Genomic DNA, 20,271 nt, shown 5'->3' with positions numbered 1-20,271 from the left:
CCTGTGCCCAAACACTTGGTGAGGAACACCGGGCTGCCCAGCCTCATTTGTTAGCACAGCAGCTGGAGGGCAGCCCGAGCCCCTTGGGACCCTAGCCTGTCCCTAGCCAAGGCCAATCGGCTGCCCTGCGGCTGTAGGCACCGCAGTGAGGGCCCCGCAAGCTGCTGGCGGAGTCGCTGCTTCGGGCCTGGCTTGAGCCACTCCACGGCCACCTGCCCTGCACAGAGGCGTGACAGCCCTCCCGCTAGGGCCTTTGGGGACACGGCGGCCGCGGTGCGCCGCGAGCTGAACTTGAGCAGCGCGATCTGCGCGGGCGCCGCCGGGGCTGGGCAGCGGCAGCGCCTCCTGCAGGCCGGGCCCGGAGGCTGCAGCGCGAGCAGCAGCGGCGGCGGCTCCCGTCGGCGGCGACCCGTCCACGCGCAGCTCGCTCTTCTCGCCGCAGCGGGCGGCTGTGCAGCGGGGCCATGGCGGCCTGCGCGCTGCGCCGCGAGCTTCAGCGGGCGTCGGGAAGCCGTGGTTCAGGCCGCCGAAGGTCATGGGCAGGCGGATCACGCAGGCGGCCCGCGCGCTGCCACAGTGGGATCCCCTGGTGCTTGGAGACGTCCTGGGGCAGCCGCCCGAGAGCTCCTCCGAGTCGGCCGGCGGGCTGCCCACCCGGCCTGGGGCTGGCCCGCCGTCCTTCCTCTGCCCCTCCACCTGCACCAGGCGGATGCCCGTCTCCCTGACCCGCGCCTCCAACGCCGCCTCGTTCTCTGGATTCACCTGCTCACCCTGGAGCTCACACGCCCGCTTGCACTCGTAAGTTTCTACTACAGAAAACCTGGGGAGTACAAGTCAAGCCTCAGTGAGTTTGGGGGGACACAATTCAATCCACTACGCTTTCCCCCTACTTTAAAAAAAAAATGACTTTTTGAAAATCAGGTCAGTTGTCTTATAAAAAAAAAAAATGTCATTCTGGAGCAATCTCATAATTTCTTTGTGATGGCATTTAACTTGTTCCAATAAGCTGAATATAGGTCTAACGGCTTAGAAAGGTTAAATAAAACTTTTTTCTGGCAAGAATACAGTCTGGACGATGTCAGGAGGTGAATACATCCTGGCAAGAGGTATGGAATAGAATGGTAGATTGCCTCACTGCTAGTGATGTTAAATTTGATAACCTGGTTCAAGTTGACAGCAAACTTCTTCAGTATGAGGGATGGTCAGTGAGCCAGCCATATGTCTGTGGGTACTTTGGTGCTATGCAAGTATCTGCTTCCCAAGACCCTCTTTCCAGCTTCAATTATCAAAACCTAAGTCGATGATTTTATTGTTCATTCTACATTTTTTTAGATGGCACTTTTTTCTTTTCTTTTCTTTTCTTTTCTTTTTTTTTTTTTTTTGGCAGGCCAGTACCGGGATCTGAACCCATGACCTTGGTGCTACAAGGCTGTGCTCTAAACAACTGAGCTAACCAGCCAGCCCCCTAGGTGTCATTTTTCTATAAGGAATTTTCTCTTCTCATCTGGGGATAAACTGCAGTTCCTCCTAAAACAGGGCATACTTCATCATTTTCCCTTTCAATGTTAAATTTTTTATGATTTTTAAATCTTTCTCTTCTTTTCCATTTTTCAATGCTGGATTTTAAAGTAAGAATTAGCCATGTGAGTCATCTCAAATCATGACAAATAAGTGTTTCGCCCCCTTCGTTTCCAGTATCATTAAGGATTTGTGGATTTTTTTTTCAATGTTTAATAAAAAGTTATTACTATCTTTTCTTCGTGATGCTCAAATTGTCCCAAATTTGGGCAGTGGGAACTCCTTCAAGTTGGCTATGTAACTGCAGACAAGATTGACAGAATCCGTCTTTTAGGGCCCCGAGTCAGATCCAGGCTCCTGCCTGTTCTGGTAAATACAGTTTCCTTAGAACACAGCCATGCCCACTTCATTCACATATTTTCTCTGGCTGCTTTTTACACTCTAAAGGCAACAGAAACCACATGGACCAAAAATCCTAAAACATATTCTATGGGGCCTTTTACAGTAAAAGCTTGCCAACCCCTATTCTAGAGGCAATTGATAACATGATATTCTGTGCAAAGGGCTTTTTGTCAGATGACTCTTGTTATTTAATGAATTAAACTATTTTAAATTTATTTTTCTAATTGTTGCTTAGATAGAGAACTATATTTGATTTTTGTATTGATTTTGTAGCCAGGGAATTTCTTAACTTATTTATTCATTCTAATAATTTATCTGTTGATCTTTTTGGATATTATATGATTATGTTATATACATAGAATTTTATTTTTTCCCTTCTAATACTTATTCCTTTTCCTTTTTACTTATTGCCCTAGCTAGAACCACCAGTACACGTGACGTAGAAGTGCTGAAAACCAGTATCCCGTCTCTTTCATAATATCAGGTAGAAAATTTTAATTACTTTAAATACAAAACTTTCAGGGAAATACCTTCGTATATTAAAAGGATACTTAATTCTTGGAAATATTTTCTCTTTAAATACTTTTCTGGGGCTGGCCAGTTGGCTCCGTTAGTTAGAGCATTCTGTTGCTAACACCAAGGTTAAGAGTTCGGACCCCACTACGTGCCAGCTGCCAAAACAGAAACAAAAACCAACTTTTTGGAGTATAAAATTATGTGTTTTATTATAATATCATCTTTTTTACTTAATATATTCTAAGTATTGTCATTAAGTATTATGTTGTTTTTCTTCTACAAGATTTTAATACCTACGTGGTATTCCGTCACAGGCTTAGTTAGACATTAATCCATTTCGTCAATCTCCTATTGGAATTTTCTATTCTCTCCAAGTCTCTGACAAATTCACCGCTTCCCTATTCTCTCTCTCTCTCTCTCTCTCGCTCTCTCTCTCTCACTCTCTCTCTGCTTTTCCTGTGTCTGGTTACTACGGGGATCCCAACCCATGCCTTCGTTGGTGTTCTAAGATTGTGCTCTAACCAACTGAGCTAACTGGCCAGCCCTCCTGTTCTCTTTCACAATGACCACTTCTATTTATAGATACTTAGTATGTAGGAACGATTCGACGTGTCATCTGGACAACAAAGCTAAGTGAGCCCTCAAGAAGTGTACAGTTTGGTTAGAAAACGTTGACACACAGGGAATAGCAAGGCCAAGGGCAGAGGAAGGGCGGGATTGGCACCTTTTGGAACAGAGAGGAGCTGGGAGGAGTGTAAGGGACAGGTCACCCGGGTTTGAAGACCAGGGTAAGGATTTGGGAGTTTATCCCGAGAGCAATGGAGAAGTGGGGGGATGGCAAGACACAACTGGCATTTTAAAAAATGCCTCTTGTTGGCTCCTTTTTAATCTTCAGGTTTCTGTGACCCCTCAATTGATTCTATCGTACAATGTCACCACTTTGTCTTTGGCCACCCTACCCTCTCACCTCAGAATTAATCTGCACATAATGACACAGCCCAAGAAGACATACTTCTCGCTTTACATCATGAAAGAACATGTGGAAACTTCTTGGAAGTTTCTCAGGAAGGAAGAGGAGAGGCTCACAATATACGTGGCAGCCAAAACTGAATCTTTGAATGTTCTCCCCCAACCCCTGCCCCAAAGCTCCACTACATACATCAGTGGCCTCAAATCACTTTTTTCTCACCCCAAACTGAAAACGTCCACCTTTCTCCTTACCCCGCCCCTCTTATCCCCAGCCTCAGTTCTTGCCTTCTGTATCCCTGCAGCCCTTTATGTAGGAGGGATCTTGTCCTCTTGTCAATTTTCCCTGTTTTCAATGTTTGTCTGGGTGGGGGAGAAGGGGAGAGGAAGGTCCACAGAAGGGCGGACAAAGATGTGCTGGGAAGGATAGCCATGATTCTTGGTTTGCTCTGGGCAATGGTTTATTTTGATTTTCAGTTAATATCTGGTGTGGCTATTCATCTTTTGAATTATAAACACGTCGTACTCAGATTACCATCTGATAGTATTTTTACAATAAAGAAAGCTACTTTTTGGTTTGCTTTTGGCAGCTGGCCGATGTGGGGATCCAAACCTTGACCTTGGTGTTACAGGGGGGCTTTAACCACCAAGCTAACTGGCCAACGAGAAAGTTATGTTGGATGGTACTTTAAGGACACTCAAGTGAGGCCCCTCTTAAGGTTGAGCAGCATGAGTCTGAGCGCCTTGGTCCACCGCTCCTCTGTGTTCCAAAGGGTGGTGATGGAGCAGCATTCCCTGCTGCCCCCAGCGTCCTCCAGCAGGCCTTTGCCCACGTGGCTCTTGCAGGGCAGGCAGAGGCCCTGCTCACCCTTCCCAGCCTCTTCCTTGAACTGCTGCATGCCGTCCAGGAAGGCCTGCATGGCATGGTCAAGTCTGTTACTCAAGGACTCACCCCACCCGCATAATAGAACAGGGGCAGCTCAGTGGAGCCATCTGTTAAGGACTTCAGATAGGAGTGGTTTCTACAGGGGACCAGCCTGTACCTCTGAAACGGCAGCCCAGTCACATTGGACAGGGCAAGCAGCAGCAGTGCCGTCTGTCCCCAGGCAGCATTAATCTCATCCCAGTGCACGGGGACAGTGGGGGAGAGGACCCAGTCTAAAGTTACTGATGACGCCCAAGGGGCCCTCCTCCCAGGTCTTAAACGTGGCATTGAAGATATTGGTTTTCTTCAGCCAGTGCAGCTGCCCACGGGCGTGGCGCAGCTGGTTCTCCACGCTCCTCAGCTCATCCTCCAGTCCCAGCTGTTGCCACTCCAGTGCCCTGCAGTCCCTCTGGACCCACCGCTCCCACTGCTGCAGCTCTGCAGTCTCGGCCTGGGCTGCCTGCAGCTCCGCAGCCGCCCTTGCAAGGTTCACGTCCACGTCCGCCAGCTCGTGGGCCAGCTTTGCCTCCTCCCGTTCCAGGTCCCCCAGCTCTGTCTGCAGCTCCTCCTGCCCCACCTGCTCGCTGGTGTCCAGGCAGTGCCTGTAGTCCTGGCTCTCGAGCTGTTTCAGACTCCGGGTTATCCGACGGAATAATGCCCCTTTCTCTGATCATGAAGAATTTTCCAATCTGGGGTTTGTCTTTTAAGCTTTGGACATTATTCTTGGTTTGTTTTGACCAGGAAAAGTCAGTCTTTTCCTCTGTGGCATCTGGCTCTCCACTCATTCAAAAGTAGTTCCTATTTCAAGATTAGGGCAATAAGAACTATCGGGGCTTTGTGTCTCTACATATAGTCTTTGATTTTTCTGTCATTTTCCTCTTACTGGAAACATAAAATGAAAATTAATCAGTTCCTTCTCATGTTATGTGGCCAGATACAAAAGACCACATAACTGTACTGATAGGAACAATCCACGATAGGTCAATTCTCACACACAGAAAATGGAGTGGTTGTCAGGGACTAGGAGAGGCGGAATGGGGAGCGACAGCTTAATGGCTGCAGAGCTGATGAAGCTGTTCTCTCACTAGACAGAGGTGAGGGCTGCAGCACATGAGAAATGTACTTCATGCCACTGAATTGTAATTTTGAAAACATTAAAACACTTTATTTTATACAAGGGATATAAGTGAAGAGAAAAGATGATAAAATTTGGGAGATGCAGGACAAAGACAAAAACGAGGACAAGCACGGTGGCAGGGAAGGGGAAGGACAGCTCTGGAGTGGGGACTGGTGAGGGTGTTTGTGGGAGCTCTGGAGCCGGGGCTCCCCTTGGTGCTGGTGTTTCTTCCACTTCTTTTGATGTTTCAGGGGTGGTTAGGTGAGCTTGCTCTGGCTCTGTCTAGCTCTTGCTCTTGCTCGGGCTCGGGCTCTAGATCTTCCTCTGGCTCTGGCTCAGGATCTTGCTCGTGCTCGGCCTCGGCCTCGGGCTCGGGCTCGGGCTCAGGATCTTGCTTTCGCTCTGGCTCTGGCAGTGGTCGTGGAGCTGGAGCTGAAGATGGCCTTAGCTCTTGGGACAGTTGTTCAGCCTGGGCAGAAGCTGGAAGTGGAGTGACAACAATTGAAAATATCAACATGAGTTTCTATGTCTCTTCCAATGACAGTCTTTCTGAGAAGCCCAAGTCCAGAGACCCAGCCTCAGGAAGTCTCCCCACACTGCAGGACACTGCATGATTGTTCTGAGTACTCAGTGCCCCTGTCCCCAGCCTGCTTCTGGAAACTCTGCTCTGTGTGGCCCAGCCCAGCCCCCTCCCCAAACCCTCACAGGCACCCACCCTCTTCCTCCTCACCCTCAGTCTCTGCCTCACTGGGCTCCAGGTGCTCCAGCTTCTCCAGCTGCGCCAGAAGAAGATCAGCCTTACGCTCCGCCTCTGAACCCGGCATATTGACACGGACATGGGCCAGCAGAGACTTCAAAGCATGGAATTCAGGAGGCTCGTGGAAGTCAATGGAATAGAATTCCAGCCAGATCTCTAGGATGGAGGACATGGCACTGGGGGAGAAAGGTGGGCAGCAGCATCAGAGGCCTGGCCTATCCCTCTATGCTGCCCTCTCAGGGCTCCCCCGAGTGAGCTGCAGTCTTGTACCCTGTGCCCCTGCCTGACCATAGACCAGCCCCTCCAATGTCCACCCCCAGTACGGCAGCCCCGGCAGAGATGGTCCTGGAAACCAAGGAGGGGCTGGCAAAAGCCTCTGTGGGGGGAGCCTTCAATCACTGGTGTGACCACCTTTCCCTTCTTCAGGGAAACCTGACACCCTCCTCTGTCTGGGTCCCTGCCCCGTCCCTATTGGAATGACCTGTCCATCAGGGCAGGAGGGTGCTGTCTGCTCTGGGCATTACTCGCTGGCACACAGGAGGTGTCCAGGAATATCTGATGAATGAGGAAACAGAGGGAGGCTCTGCTCCCCTGGCCTTCCCAGGGCCCTTGGAAAACCCCAAACTTGAGGTGACACGTGGATGTGCTGCCCAACTGTCCCCATCCAAATCTGCATCTCCTCTTCCCACTGACACTGATCTCTTGACCCTGACCACACTCTGCACCACCAGCACCAGCTGAGCATCCGCATGGGTGAGCATCCCCGAGTGTGAGCGGGATGCTCTGCACACCAGCTCTGGCTCAGCACGGGCTCTGGGGGTGTGGGCAGGGCTGGATGGGAGGGGTGGGGGCAGGTTCTCTCTGGGCTCACTCTGCTCTCCAGCCTCTCGCACACCCTACAGTGCCTGTGGCCCCCTCCCCAGCTCATCTTGACTCCTTTTCCTGCAGGAAAGCCTGTGCCCTGGGCCCTGTAGCAGGAATCATAAGATGTGTGGCAGCCAGAGTTCTGCCACCTCCCCCATCCACAGGCCCCCACCGACCACACACAGTTCTGTGGAGATGGGAGCCCCTCCATGTGCACCCAAACCCCACTCACCATTTTAGCTGCTCCAGGGCTCCGCCATCCCCATGAAAATTGGAAAGAATGCTTCTGTACCTAGAGGAGACCAGGACGGTGTCACATCTACCATATGGTGGCACTACCTGCTTCTCATGTATATTGTGGTTGTCTGACCTCTGACTAGAATGGAAGCCCAGGAGGGCAGGGAATGTAGTCTCCTCGGTTCATTGGAATATGGTCAGTGCCCAGAAAGTCACTGCACATAGTGTGACTTCAGATATGTTTGTTGAAGGAATGAACGCCAACCAACTCCTCCCAAGATATCTGGGTGCACCTGAAGCCCCTCTGCCAGCCTCCAGTCTCCCTGCTTTGAATACACCCAGAAGCCTACAGATAGAATCTCAAATGTGAAAAGAGTGAAGGCCAAGTCAACGAGGTCAGTGAGGGTGTGACAGAGACTTCCTCGTGGGGTGGGGGCAGGAATCCTGAATGAGGATGACCGTGGCCCCTCCAGCAGAACTTTCCACAGGGCTGGACTCAGGAGCAGCACTTTCCATGGGGGACCCACTGGAGCTTGTTCCTGTTACCACCCACTGAACACAGGTGGAAACTGAGGCTCAGAGGGGTGTGGTGACAGTCCCAAGACTCACAGCTGGGAGGCAGCCGAGTGACACTGTGTGATCGAGGGGCAGAGTGCTCACCTGAGGAAAAGCAGGTGCAGCGCCTGCTGGGGAGTGGCAAAGTTCCTGAAGCTCAGGAGAAAGGTGTGCACGTAGGAGTGGTTGCCACGCATGACAGCGGGCACCAGGTGCTCCACCCACTTCTGCAGGGTGCCTGCGGGGACAGGCCACAACCTGTGGGTGGCATCTGGGCTGAGGGAAGCCTTGTCTTCACTCTAGGTCAGGACAGGGAAGAGATGCACAGTGAGAGCAACGTGAACCTCCAGGAGGGAAGGGGCTGGAGGCCAGTCTTAACCCCAGGTAGGACATGAGAGGACAGCCTGAGGGCCCAGGGTTCATGTACAGGGTGGTGGTTGCCACCCCCGCAGTCCCCTTTCACCCTCCAGCCCTGACCTGAGGTGTGAAGGCACCAGGACCAGCAGGTTTATAAAGCCCCCACCCTCTGCCCCTGCCCCTGCCCTGGGAGGGTGTCCCATGTCCCCATGTCCCCCCTCACACAGGAGGAGGGTGTGCGGTCACCCAGGGAGGCTCACAGTGCTGGCCTGGCCTGGCCCGCCCTGCCCTGGGACACCTGACGTTACCTTTGGGGACCTGCTGCCAAATGGCCACAGGAGTCCAGGGCGAGGGCTGACCCAGCGCCGGAAGCATCGGACAAACCTCTCAGCCCAGGGCTGCCTGGGGCTACTGCCCCGGGACCTCGGGATACAGCACGACATCTCACTCTGCCTGTGGCCAAGTGAGCTGGGGAAGGGGCTGTGTATAGAATGTGGGTGCCAGGTTACCGAGTTCCGAGTTCCGTTGGGGTCTGTCGTCAAGGAAGTGAGGTCACTTCCTGGTACCTCATTTCCTGAACCCCTCCTCTGTGTACAAGACTGCAAGTGCCCCTCTGGGTACCTGACTGCTGACCCTCCTTCCCCATGAACTCTCTCTATTGCCCACACTTCCACCAACACTGCCTGACCACACCCCTGTGCAAGGCCTGGGTGCAGCCAGCTTCACAGCTCGGACGAGATACATGGAGGTTCAGCCCCAGCTCCTCCTTCTTATCACTTATGTGACCCTGGACAAGCCACTGTGACTCTCAGGACCTTCCCAGTCTCCCCTTCTGCACAGTGGTGATCATTCTAGCATCTCCTTCCTAAGGATGTCATCAGTCATGTGTGAGCAAACATCTCTGAAACCCATCCCATGACCAGTGTCACATGGAGCTAATGGACCAAACTAGAGATAAAAACCCATGACGGTGTGGAAGGTAGCATGGACTACGACTAATGACAGGTCTGGTTTCTGCCCTATAACCTTGAAAATGTTGCTTTTGCTCTTGGCCTGTTTTCCCTGTCTGCACCATAATTATTACAATACACCAAATTTTACACATAAGCAAAGATGTACAGAGTCTGAGTGAAAACAGCCGGCTGCAGAGTGGCAGTCTTGTCAGTAAGCAGTGACATCTTCTTGCATGGTCTTTCTCTCTGGACTTTCTTCTTTCCAGATCCTGCTTGGGTGGATTAATCTGGTACAGGTGACTAATCGTACCCATTTGCATGAGGATCTTTCAAAGTTGCACGATCAGGTTTTACAGTTGAGGACACTGACACAGAGATTTAACTTCCCGGGCTGCGGGGGGCAGGCCCATCTTTTGAAACTAGATGTGTTCGATTGAGACAGAGATGAGGGGGAGTGGGTTAGGGGGCACTCAGCTCCTGGCTGAGGCTTGCCAAATATTATCACCAAACCCAAGCCTGGTTGCTGTGTCCACATGGAAACCCAACAGGCTCTTTGACTTGTGGAGTGGAGCCGGGGTGGGAAGAGAAGGGGAGATCGTGTGCGGGCTGTGGTCCTCACAGTATGGCCCAGCCTGAAACTTCAGGGTGTCTAAAAATTCTAAACTGGAAACTGACTTTCCAGGTAATTAGGAAGGTAAGTTGTTGGAGTGAGCAGGACTGAAGCCATGTTGGGAACTAAAACTGCATGGGTTCTCAAAGATTTGAAAAGGACACAGATCCTTTTTCCCTTGGACTTCATTTCTCTGAGTTCCCTCTTTCCCCATGGTTATTTGATATTTTGAACCTCGGTTATGGGGCAAGATGACGTTCTATACATGGACGTGAAGCTGTTCTCCGGTCAGCCTGGAGCTGCAGAATTGCATGTGCTATCCAAGGAAGACTCACTAAAGCTATGCTGATTCCATCCCTCCAGCAGGACCCTGAGATAACAGCAAGGACGGGAGCAGAAACCAGACGGAGGCTGGCTGAGACTGCACCTGGTTCCTTGCACGTGCCCCTCCCTCCTGCTTTTCATTTCCCGTGCTCCATTCCCTCCGCTCCCCCTTAAACTCCCCTGAACCCCTAAAGTGGTAGACAGTTCTAGTCTGTCTCCTTAGACATCTGATAGTGAACTTCCTGCCTCGCACCAACATTTGGGACTCACCAGTCTTTTGTTTCTGATTGGTGAGCAAGCGGTGGGACCTGGATGCCAGGAACATACTTGTAAAGGTAGGAGGAGAGGACATATTTGATTGAACTCTTTGCAACTCAAGCTGGGGCTTATAGGACTTCAGCTTGTGTTAGTTGATTGGGGGAGGGTTCAAGGAAGGGGTGGTTTTGTTCTAGACTGGGTGCTGTCAAAAAGCAAGAGCAATTCTATGATTATCTTAACTTTTACTTAGAAGCAGGCAAACTAGTGCAGGAAAGGGAGAGAGACATCTGGCCCTTTTGTGGTTTGGACAAAGCTCTTGTTTTTGTCTGTTCTTAGACAATTACAGAACGGTCTTGGTTTTTGTCTTGCTCCAGAAAGGTAACAGAGAGAGTGTTCTGGGACATGGTTTATGTTCAGTAGGAGAACTCCATGGCCTGGCTCAGCTATGGTGGTCAGGGGCTGCTTTTTTCCTTTCTCAAAGTTCACATTATAATCGGTTGTTTTTTTCCTTTTTTTAAAAAAGATGACCGGTAAGGGGATCTTAACCCCTGACTTGGTGTTGTCAGCACCACGCTCACCCAGTGAGCTAACCAGCCATCCCTCTGTGGGATCTGAACCCGGGGCCTTGGTGTTATCAGCACCACACTCTCCCGACTGAGCCACAGGCCGGCCCTTGTTTTGTTTCTTTTCATCAAATACATTCTGTGTTAGTTCATTCCTGTTGCTTATAACAAAATACTTGAAAGTGGGTGATTTGTAAAGAAAACAAAATCTATTGCTTACAGTTTCTGAGGCTGGGAAGTCCAAAGTCCATCTGGTGGTGGTGACAGTGACCCGGGGGTCTCACATTTCAAGATGGTGGAAGCTGACAGAGCGAGACAGAGAAAGACAGACTCTCCTCTTCTTTTAAAGACCTCAGAACCACACCCCTGACCATCATTTTTAATCCATTTGCTCCTGCATGGTCCTACAATCCAATCAGCTCTTCAAGGCTCCAACTTTCAACTACCAAAATAGGATTTCCCACCCTCTTAACAGTCACAGTGGGAGCTAAGTTTCTTTCTTTTTTCTTTTTCTTTTTCTTTCTTTCTTTTCTTTTCTTTCTTTCTTTTTTTTTTTACAGCAACCAGGGATTTAATATAAATACAAGCAGCATAGAGAAACTCAAAACTATATATAAGCCAAACCCAGATGCCAAGAAGTGGGGATGAAGGCAGGATTTCTGACCCTTTGGTTCAGCCGGCCCCGCAAATAAAATCCAACCAAAAGAAATCAAGAAAATAACCATGATTCCTACTGAGCTGTGGGAGAAAGAGGGGTGACGGGACAAAGGTAGGTGTGGGTGTCACCATGGGGTCAGGTCTGACCCTGGGCTGGGAGGGGGAGGGCAAGGTCCTTCACCACCACATAAGCCAAACCCGAGCCACCCAGGTGCTATGAGGCCCTGCCCGAGCAGGGAGGCTGTGTCACACATGCGGCAGGACCCCGCCCCTGCCCCAGTGGGATCAGACAGTGGCCACCCAGTCCTGCTGGGCTGGAGACTGACACAGGTTCTTCCTCCTTGTTTAGGCTGCCTGTGGAGGACGGGGTCACTGCTTCATGATGGCACCTGGCTCAGCCCCAGCAGACCACAAGAAGCCGGCCCCAGACTCACTGAGTGCCTCCAGCAGCTGTGCGGACGCCGCATCCTTGGCTACGTCATGCCCGTCCTGCCCATCTTTGGCCAGCGCAACCCAGATAAGGCCGCTGAAAGGCACCGGATGACCAGGGATCACCACCTCGTACCGGAAGTGGTGCCAGCCAGCAGGTCCTGTGCCCAAACACTTGGTGAGGAACACCGGGCTGCCCAGCCTCATTTGTTAGCACAGCAGCTGGAGGGCAGCCCGAGCCCCTTGGGACCCTAGCCTGTCCCTAGCCAAGGCCAATCGGCTGCCCTGCGGCTGTAGGCACCGCAGTGAGGGCCCCGCAAGCTGCTGGCGGAGTCGCTGCTTCGGGCCTGGCTTGAGCCACTCCACGGCCACCTGCCCTGCACAGAGGCGTGACAGCCCTCCCGCTAGGGCCTTTGGGGACACGGCGGCCGCGGTGCGCCGTGAGCTGAACTTGAGCAGCGCGATCTGCGCGGGCGCCGCCGGGGCTGGGCAGCGGCAGCGCCTCCTGCAGGCCGGGCCCGGAGGCTGAAGCGCGAGCAGCAGCGGCGGCGGCTCCCGTCGGCGGCGACCCGTCCACGCGCAGCTCGCTCTTCTCGCCGCAGCGGGCGGCTGTGCAGCGGGGCCATGGCGGCCTGCGCGCTGCGCCGCGAGCTTCAGCGGGCGTCGGGAAGCCGCGGTTCAGGCCGCCGAAGGTCATGGGCAGGCGCATCACGCAGGCGGCCCGCGCGCTGCCACAGTGGGATCCCCTGGTGCTTGGAGACGTCCTGGGGCAGCCGCCCGAGAGCTCCTCCGAGTCGGCCGGCGGGCTGCCCACCCGGCCTGGGGCTGGCCCGCCGTCCTTCCTCTGCCCCTCCACCTGCACCAGGCGGATGCCCGTCTCCCTGACCCGCGCCTCCAACGCCGCCTCGTTCTCTGGATTCACCTGCTCACCCTGGAGCTCACACGCCCGCTTGCACTCGTAAGTTTCTACTACAGAAAACCTGGGGAGTTCAAGTCAAGCCTCAGTGAGTTTGGGGGGACACAATTCAATCCACTACGCTTTCCCCCTACTTTAAAAAAAAAATGACTTTTTGAAAATCAGGTCAGTTGTCTTATAAAAAAAAAAAAATGTCATTCTGGAGCAATCTCATAATTTCTTTGTGATGGCATTTAACTTGTTCCAATAAGCTGAATATAGGTCTAACGGCTTAGAAAGGTTAAATAAAACTTTTTTCTGGCAAGAATACAGTCTGGACGATGTCAGGAGGTGAATACATCCTGGCAAGAGGTATGGAATAGAATGGTAGATTGCCTCACTGCTAGTGATGTTAAATTTGATAACCTGGTTCAAGTTGACAGCAAACTTCTTCAGTATGAGGGATGGTCAGTGAGCCAGCCATATGTCTGTGGGTACTTTGGTGCTATGAAAGTATCTGCTTCCCAAGACCCTCTTTCCAGCTTCAATTATCAAAACCTAAGTCGATGATTTTATTGTTCATTCTACATTTTTTTAGATGGCACTTTTTTCTTTTCTTTTCTTTTCTTTTCTTTTTTTTTTTTTGGCAGGCCAGTACCGGGATCTGAACCCATGACCTTGGTGCTACAAGGCTGTGCTCTAAACAACTGAGCTAACCAGCCAGCCCCCTAGGTGTCATTTTTCTATAAGGAATTTTCTCTTCTCATCTGGGGATAAACTGCAGTTCCTCCTAAAACAGGGCATACTTCATCATTTTCCCTTTCAATGTTAAATTTTTTATGATTTTTAAATCTTTCTCTTCTTTTCCATTTTTCAATGCTGGATTTTAAAGTAAGAATTAGCCATGTGAGTCATCTCAAATCATGACAAATAAGTGTTTCGCCCCCTTCGTTTCCAGTATCATTAAGGATTTGTGGATTTTTTTTTCAATGTTTAATAAAAAGTTATTACTATCTTTTCTTCGTGATGCTCAAATTGTCCCAAATTTGGGCAGTGGGAACTCCTTCAAGTTGGCTATGTAACTGCAGACAAGATTGACAGAATCCGTCTTTTAGGGCCCCGAGTCAGATCCAGCCTCCTGCCTGTTCTGGTAAATACAGTTTCCTTAGAACACAGCCATGCCCACTTCATTCACATATTTTCTCTGGCTGCTTTTTACACTCTAAAGGCAACAGAAACCACATGGACCAAAAATCCTAAAACATATTCTATGGGGCCTTTTACAGGAAAAGCTTGCCAACCCCTATTCTAGAGGCAATTGATAACATGATATTCTGTGCAAAGGGCTTTTTGTCAGATGACTCTTGTTATTTAATGAATTAAACTATTTTAAATTTATTTTTCTAATTGTTGCTTAGATAGAGAACTATATTTGATTTTTGTATTGATTTTGTAGCCAGGGAATTTCTTAACTTATTTATTCATTCTAATAATTTATCTGTTGATCTTTTTGGATATTATATGATTATGTTATATACATAGAATTTTATTTTTTCCCTTCTAACACTTATTCCTTTTCCTTTTTATTTATTGCCCTAGCTAGAACCACCAGTACACGTGACGTAGAAGTGCTGAAAACCAGTATCCCGTCTCTTTCATAATATCAGGTAGAAAATTTTAATTACTTTAAATACAAAACTTTCAGGGAAATACCTTCGTATATTAAAAGGATACTTAATTCTTGGAAATATTTTCTCTTTAAATACTTTTCTGGGGCTGGCCAGTTGGCTCCGTTAGTTAGAGCATTCTGTTGCTAACACCAAGGTTAAGAGTTCGGACCCCACTACGTGCCAGCTGCCAAAACAGAAACAAAAACCAACTTTTGGGAGTATAAAATTATGTGTTTTATTATAATATCATCTTTTTTACTTAATATATTCTAAGTATTGTCATTAAGTATTATGTTGTTTTTCTTCTACAAGATTTTAATACCTACGTGGTATTCCGTCACAGGCTTAGTTAGACATTAATCCATTTCGTCAATCTCCTATTGGAATTTTCTATTCTCTCCAAGTCTCTGACAAATTCACCGCTTCCCTATTCTCTCTCTCTCTCTCTCTCTCGCTCTCTCTCTCTCACTCTCTCTCTGCTTTTCCTGTGTCTGGTTACTACGGGGATCCCAACCCATGCCTTCGTTGGTGTTCTAAGATTGTGCTCTAACCAACTGAGCTAACTGGCCAGCCCTCCTGTTCTCTTTCACAATGACCACTTCTATTTATAGATACTTAGTATGTAGGAACGATTCGACGTGTCATCTGGACAACAAAGCTAAGTGAGCCCTCAAGAAGTGTACAGTTTGGTTAGAAAACGTTGACACACAGGGAATAGCAAGGCCAAGGGCAGAGGAAGGGCGGGATTGGCACCTTTTGGAACAGAGAGGAGCTGGGAGGAGTGTAAGGGACAGGTCACCCGGGTTTGAAGACCAGGGTAAGGATTTGGGAGTTTATCCCGAGAGCAATGGAGAAGTGGGGGGATGGCAAGACACAACTGGCATTTTAAAAAATGCCTCTTGTTGGCTCCTTTTTAATCTTCAGGTTTCTGTGACCCCTCAATTGATCTATCGTACAATGTCACCAGTTAGTCTTTGGCCACCCTACCCTCTCACCTCAAAATTAATCTGCACATAATGACACCGCCCAAGAAGACATACTTCTCGCTTTACATCATGAAAGAACATGTGGAAACTTCTTGGAAGTTTCTCAGGAAGGAAGAGGAGAGGCTCACAATATACGTGGCAGCCAAAACTGAATCTTTGAATGTTCTCCCCCAACCCCTGCCCCAAAGCTCCACTACATACATCAGTGGCCTCAAATCACTTTTTTCTCACCCCAAACTGAAAACGTCCACCTTTCTCCTTACCCCGCCCCTCTTATTCCCAGCCTCAGTTCTTGCCTTCTGTATCCCTGCAGCCATTTATGTAGGAGGGATCTTGTCCTCTTGTCAATTTTCCCTGTTTTCAATGTTTGTCTGGGTGGGGGAGAAGGGGAGAGGAAGGTCCACAGAAGGGCGGACAAAGATGTGCTGGGAAGGATAGCCATGATTCTTGGTTTGCTCTGGGCAATGGTTTATTTTGATTTTCAGTTAATATCTGGTGTGGCTATTCATCTTTTGAATTATAAACACGTCGTTCTCAGATTACCATCTGATAGTATTTTTACAATAAAGAAAGCTACTTTTTGGTTTGCTTTTGGCAGCTGGCCGATGTGGGGATCCAAACCTTGACCTTGGTGTTACAGGGGGGCTTTAACCACCAAGCTAACTGGCCAACGAGAAAGTTATGTTGGATGGTACTTTAAGGACACTCAAGTGAGGCCCCTCTTAAGGTTGAGCAGCATGAGTCTGAGCGCCTTGGTCCACCGCTCCTCTGTGTTCCAAAGGGTGGTGATGGAGCAGCATTCCCTGCTGCCCCCAGCGTCCTCCAGCAGGCCTTTGCCCACGTGGCTCTTGCAGGGCAGGCAGAGGCCCTGCTCACCCTTCCCAGCCTCTTCCTTGAACTGCTGCATGCCGTCCAGGAAGGCCTGCATGGCATGGTCAAGTCTGTTACTCAAGGACTCACCCCACCCGCATAATAGAACAGGGGCAGCTCAGTGGAGCCATCTGTTAAGGACTTCAGATAGGAGTGGTTTCTACAGGGGACCAGCCTGTACCTCTGAAACGGCAGCCCAGTCACATTGGACAGGGCAAGCAGCAGCAGTGCCGTCTGTCCCCAGGCAGCATTAATCTCATCCCAGTGCACGGGGACAGTGGGGGAGAGGACCCAGTCTAAAGTTACTGATGACGCCCAAGGGGCCCTCCTCCCAGGTCTTAAACGTGGCATTGAAGATATTGGTTTTCTTCAGCCAGTGCAGCTGCCCACGGGCGTGGCGCAGCTGGTTCTCCACGCTCCTCAGCTCATCCTACAGTCCCAGCTGTTGCCACTCCAGTGCCCTGCAGTCCCTCTGGACCCACCGCTCCCACTGCTGCAGCTCTGCAGTCTCGGCCTGGGCTGCCTGCAGCTCCGCAGCCGCCCTTGCAAGGTTCACGTCCACGTCCGCCAGCTCGTGGGCCAGCTTTGCCTCCTCCCGTTCCAGGTCCCCCAGCTCTGTCTGCAGCTCCTCCTGCCCCACCTGCTCGCTGGTGTCCAGGCAGTGCCTGTAGTCCTGGCTCTCGAGCTGTTTCAGACTCCGGGTTATCCGACGGAATAATGCCCCTTTCTCTGATCATGAAGAATTTTCCAATCTGGGGTTTGTCTTTTAAGCTTTGGACATTATTCTTGGTTTGTTTTGACCAGGAAAAGTCAGTCTTTTCCTCTGTGGCATCTGGCTCTCCACTCATTCAAAAGTAGTTCCTATTTCAAGATTAGGGCAATAAGAACTATCGGGGCTTTGTGTCTCTACATATAGTCTTTGATTTTTCTGTCATTTTCCTCTTACTGGAAACATAAAATGAAAATTAATCAGTTCCTTCTCATGTTATGTGGCCAGATACAAAAGACCACATAACTGTACTGATAGGAACAATCCACGATAGGTCAATTCTCACACACAGAAAATGGAGTGGTTGTCAGGGACTAGGAGAGGCGGAATGGGGAGCGACAGCTTAATGGCTGCAGAGCTGATGAAGCTGTTCTCTCACTAGACAGAGGTGAGGGCTGCAGCACATGAGAAATGTACTTCATGCCACTGAATTGTAATTTTGAAAACATTAAAACACTTTATTTTATACAAGGGATATAAGTGAAGAGAAAAGATGATAAAATTTGGGAGATGCAGGACAAAGACAAAAACGAGGACAAGCACGGTGGCAGGGAAGGGGAAGGACAGCTCTGGAGTGGGGACTGGTGAGGGTGTTTGTGGGAGCTCTGGAGCCGGGGCTCCCCTTGGTGCTGGTGTTTCTTCCACTTCTTTTGATGTTTCAGGGGTGGTTAGGTGAGCTTGCTCTGGCTCTGTCTAGCTCTTGCTCTTGCTCGGGCTCGGGCTCTAGATCTTCCTCTGGCTCTGGCTCAGGATCTTGCTCGTGCTCGGCCTCGGCCTCGGGCTCGGGCTCGGGCTCAGGATCTTGCTTTCGCTCTGGCTCTGGCAGTGGTCGTGGAGCTGGAGCTGAAGATGGCCTTAGCTCTTGGGACAGTTGTTCAGCCTGGGCAGAAGCTGGAAGTGGAGTGACAACAATTGAAAATATCAACATGAGTTTCTATGTCTCTTCCAATGACAGTCTTTCTGAGAAGCCCAAGTCCAGAGACCCAGCCTCAGGAAGTCTCCCCACACTGCAGGACACTGCATGATTGTTCTGAGTACTCAGTGCCCCTGTCCCCAGCCTGCTTCTGGAAACTCTGCTCTGTGTGGCCCAGCCCAGCCCCCTCCCCAAACCCTCACAGGCACCCACCCTCTTCCTCCTCACCCTCAGTCTCTGCCTCACTGGGCTCCAGGTGCTCCAGCTTCTCCAGCTGCGCCAGAAGAAGATCAGCCTTACGCTCCGCCTCTGAACCCGGCATATTGACATGGACATGGGCCAGCAGAGACTTCAAAGCATGGAATTCAGGAGGCTCGTGGAAGTCAATGGAATAGAATTCCAGCCAGATCTCTAGGATGGAGGACATGGCACTGGGGGAGAAAGGTGGGCAGCAGCATCAGAGGCCTGGCCTATCCCTCTATGCTGCCCTCTCAGGGCTCCCCCGAGTGAGCTGCAGTCTTGTACCCTGTGCCCCTGCCTGACCATAGACCAGCCCCTCCAATGTCCACCCCCAGTACGGCAGCCCCGGCAGAGATGGTCCTGGAAACCAAGGAGGGGCTGGCAAAAGCCTCTGTGGGGGGAGCCTTCAATCACTGGTGTGACCACCTTTCCCTTCTTCAGGGAAACCTGACACCCTCCTCTGTCTGGGTCCCTGCCCCGTCCCTATTGGAATGACCTGTCCATCAGGGCAGGAGGGTGCTGTCTGCTCTGGGCATTACTCGCTGGCACACAGGAGGTGTCCAGGAATATCTGATGAATGAGGAAACAGAGGGAGGCTCTGCTCCCCTGGCCTTCCCAGGGCCCTTGGAAAACCCCAAACTTGAGGTGACACGTGGATGTGCTGCCCAACTGTCCCCATCCAAATCTGCATCTCCTCTTCCCACTGACACTGATCTCTTGACCCTGACCACACTCTGCACCACCAGCACCAGCTGAGCATCCGCATGGGTGAGCATCCCCGAGTGTGAGCGGGATGCTCTGCACACCAGCTCTGGCTCAGCACGGGCTCTGGGGGTGTGGGCAGGGCTGGATGGGAGGGGTGGGGGCAGGTTCTCTCTGGGCTCACTCTGCTCTCCAGCCTCTCGCACACCCTACAGTGCCTGTGGCCCCCTCCCCAGCTCATCTTGACTCCTTTTCCTGCAGGAAAGCCTGTGCCCTGGGCCCTGTAGCAGGAATCATAACATGTGTGGCAGCCAGAGTTCTGCCACCTCCCCCATCCACAGGCCCCCACCGACCACACACAGTTCTGTGGAGATGGGAGCCCCTCCATGTGCACCCAAACCCCACTCACCATTTTAGCTGCTCCAGGGCTCCGCCATCCCCATGAAAATTGGAAAGAATGCTTCTGTACCTAGAGGAGACCAGGACGGTGTCACCTCTACCATATGGTGGCACTACCTGCTTCTCATGTATATTGTGGTTGTCTGACCTCTGACTAGAATGGAAGCCCAGGAGGGCAGGGAATGTAGTCTCCTCGGTTCATTGGAATATGGTCAGTGCCCAGAAAGTCACTGCACATAGTGTGACTTCAGATATGTTTGTTGAAGGAATGAACGCCAACCAACTCCTCCCAAGATATCTGGGTGCACCTGAAGCCCCTCTGCCAGCCTCCAGTCTCCCTGCTTTGAATACACCCAGAAGCCTACAGATAGAATCTCAAATGTGAAAAGAGTGAAGGCCAAGTCAACGAGGTCAGTGAGGGTGTGACAGAGACTTCCTCGTGGGGTGGGGGCAGGAATCCTGAATGAGGATGACCGTGGCCCCTCCAGCAGAACTTTCCACAGGGCTGGACTCAGGAGCAGCACTTTCCATGGGGGACCCACTGGAGCTTGTTCCTGTTACCACCCACTGAACACAGGTGGAAACTGAGGCTCAGAGGGGTGTGGTGACAGTCCCAAGACTCACAGCTGGGAGGCAGCCAAGTGACACTGTGTGATCGAGGGGCAGAGTGCTCACCTGAGGAAAAGCAGGTGCAGCGCCTGCTGGGGAGTGGCAAAGTTCCTGAAGCTCAGGAGAAAGGTGTGCACGTAGGAGTGGTTGCCACGCATGACAGCGGGCACCAGGTGCTCCACCCACTTCTGCAGGGTGCCTGCGGGGACA

The 20,271-nt window shown here is 50.9% G+C and overlaps 2 pseudogenes; both read right to left on the bottom strand.

Moving 5' to 3' along the window:
* Positions 1-4,127: 4,127 nt before the first annotated feature.
* Positions 4,128-4,940, bottom strand: LOC134377751 (beclin-2-like; annotated as a pseudogene).
* An 11,352-nt stretch (positions 4,941-16,292) lies between these two features.
* LOC134377785 (beclin-2-like) lies at positions 16,293-17,105 on the bottom strand (annotated as a pseudogene).
* Between the last annotated feature and the right edge of the window lie 3,166 nt (positions 17,106-20,271).

This window comes from Cynocephalus volans, chromosome 5 (assembly GCF_027409185.1).
Source record: "Cynocephalus volans isolate mCynVol1 chromosome 5, mCynVol1.pri, whole genome shotgun sequence".
Taxonomy (NCBI): domain Eukaryota; kingdom Metazoa; phylum Chordata; class Mammalia; order Dermoptera; family Cynocephalidae; genus Cynocephalus; species Cynocephalus volans.
Note: the sequence above shows the minus strand (reverse complement) of the source record. Positions and strands in the feature narration are given on the sequence as shown.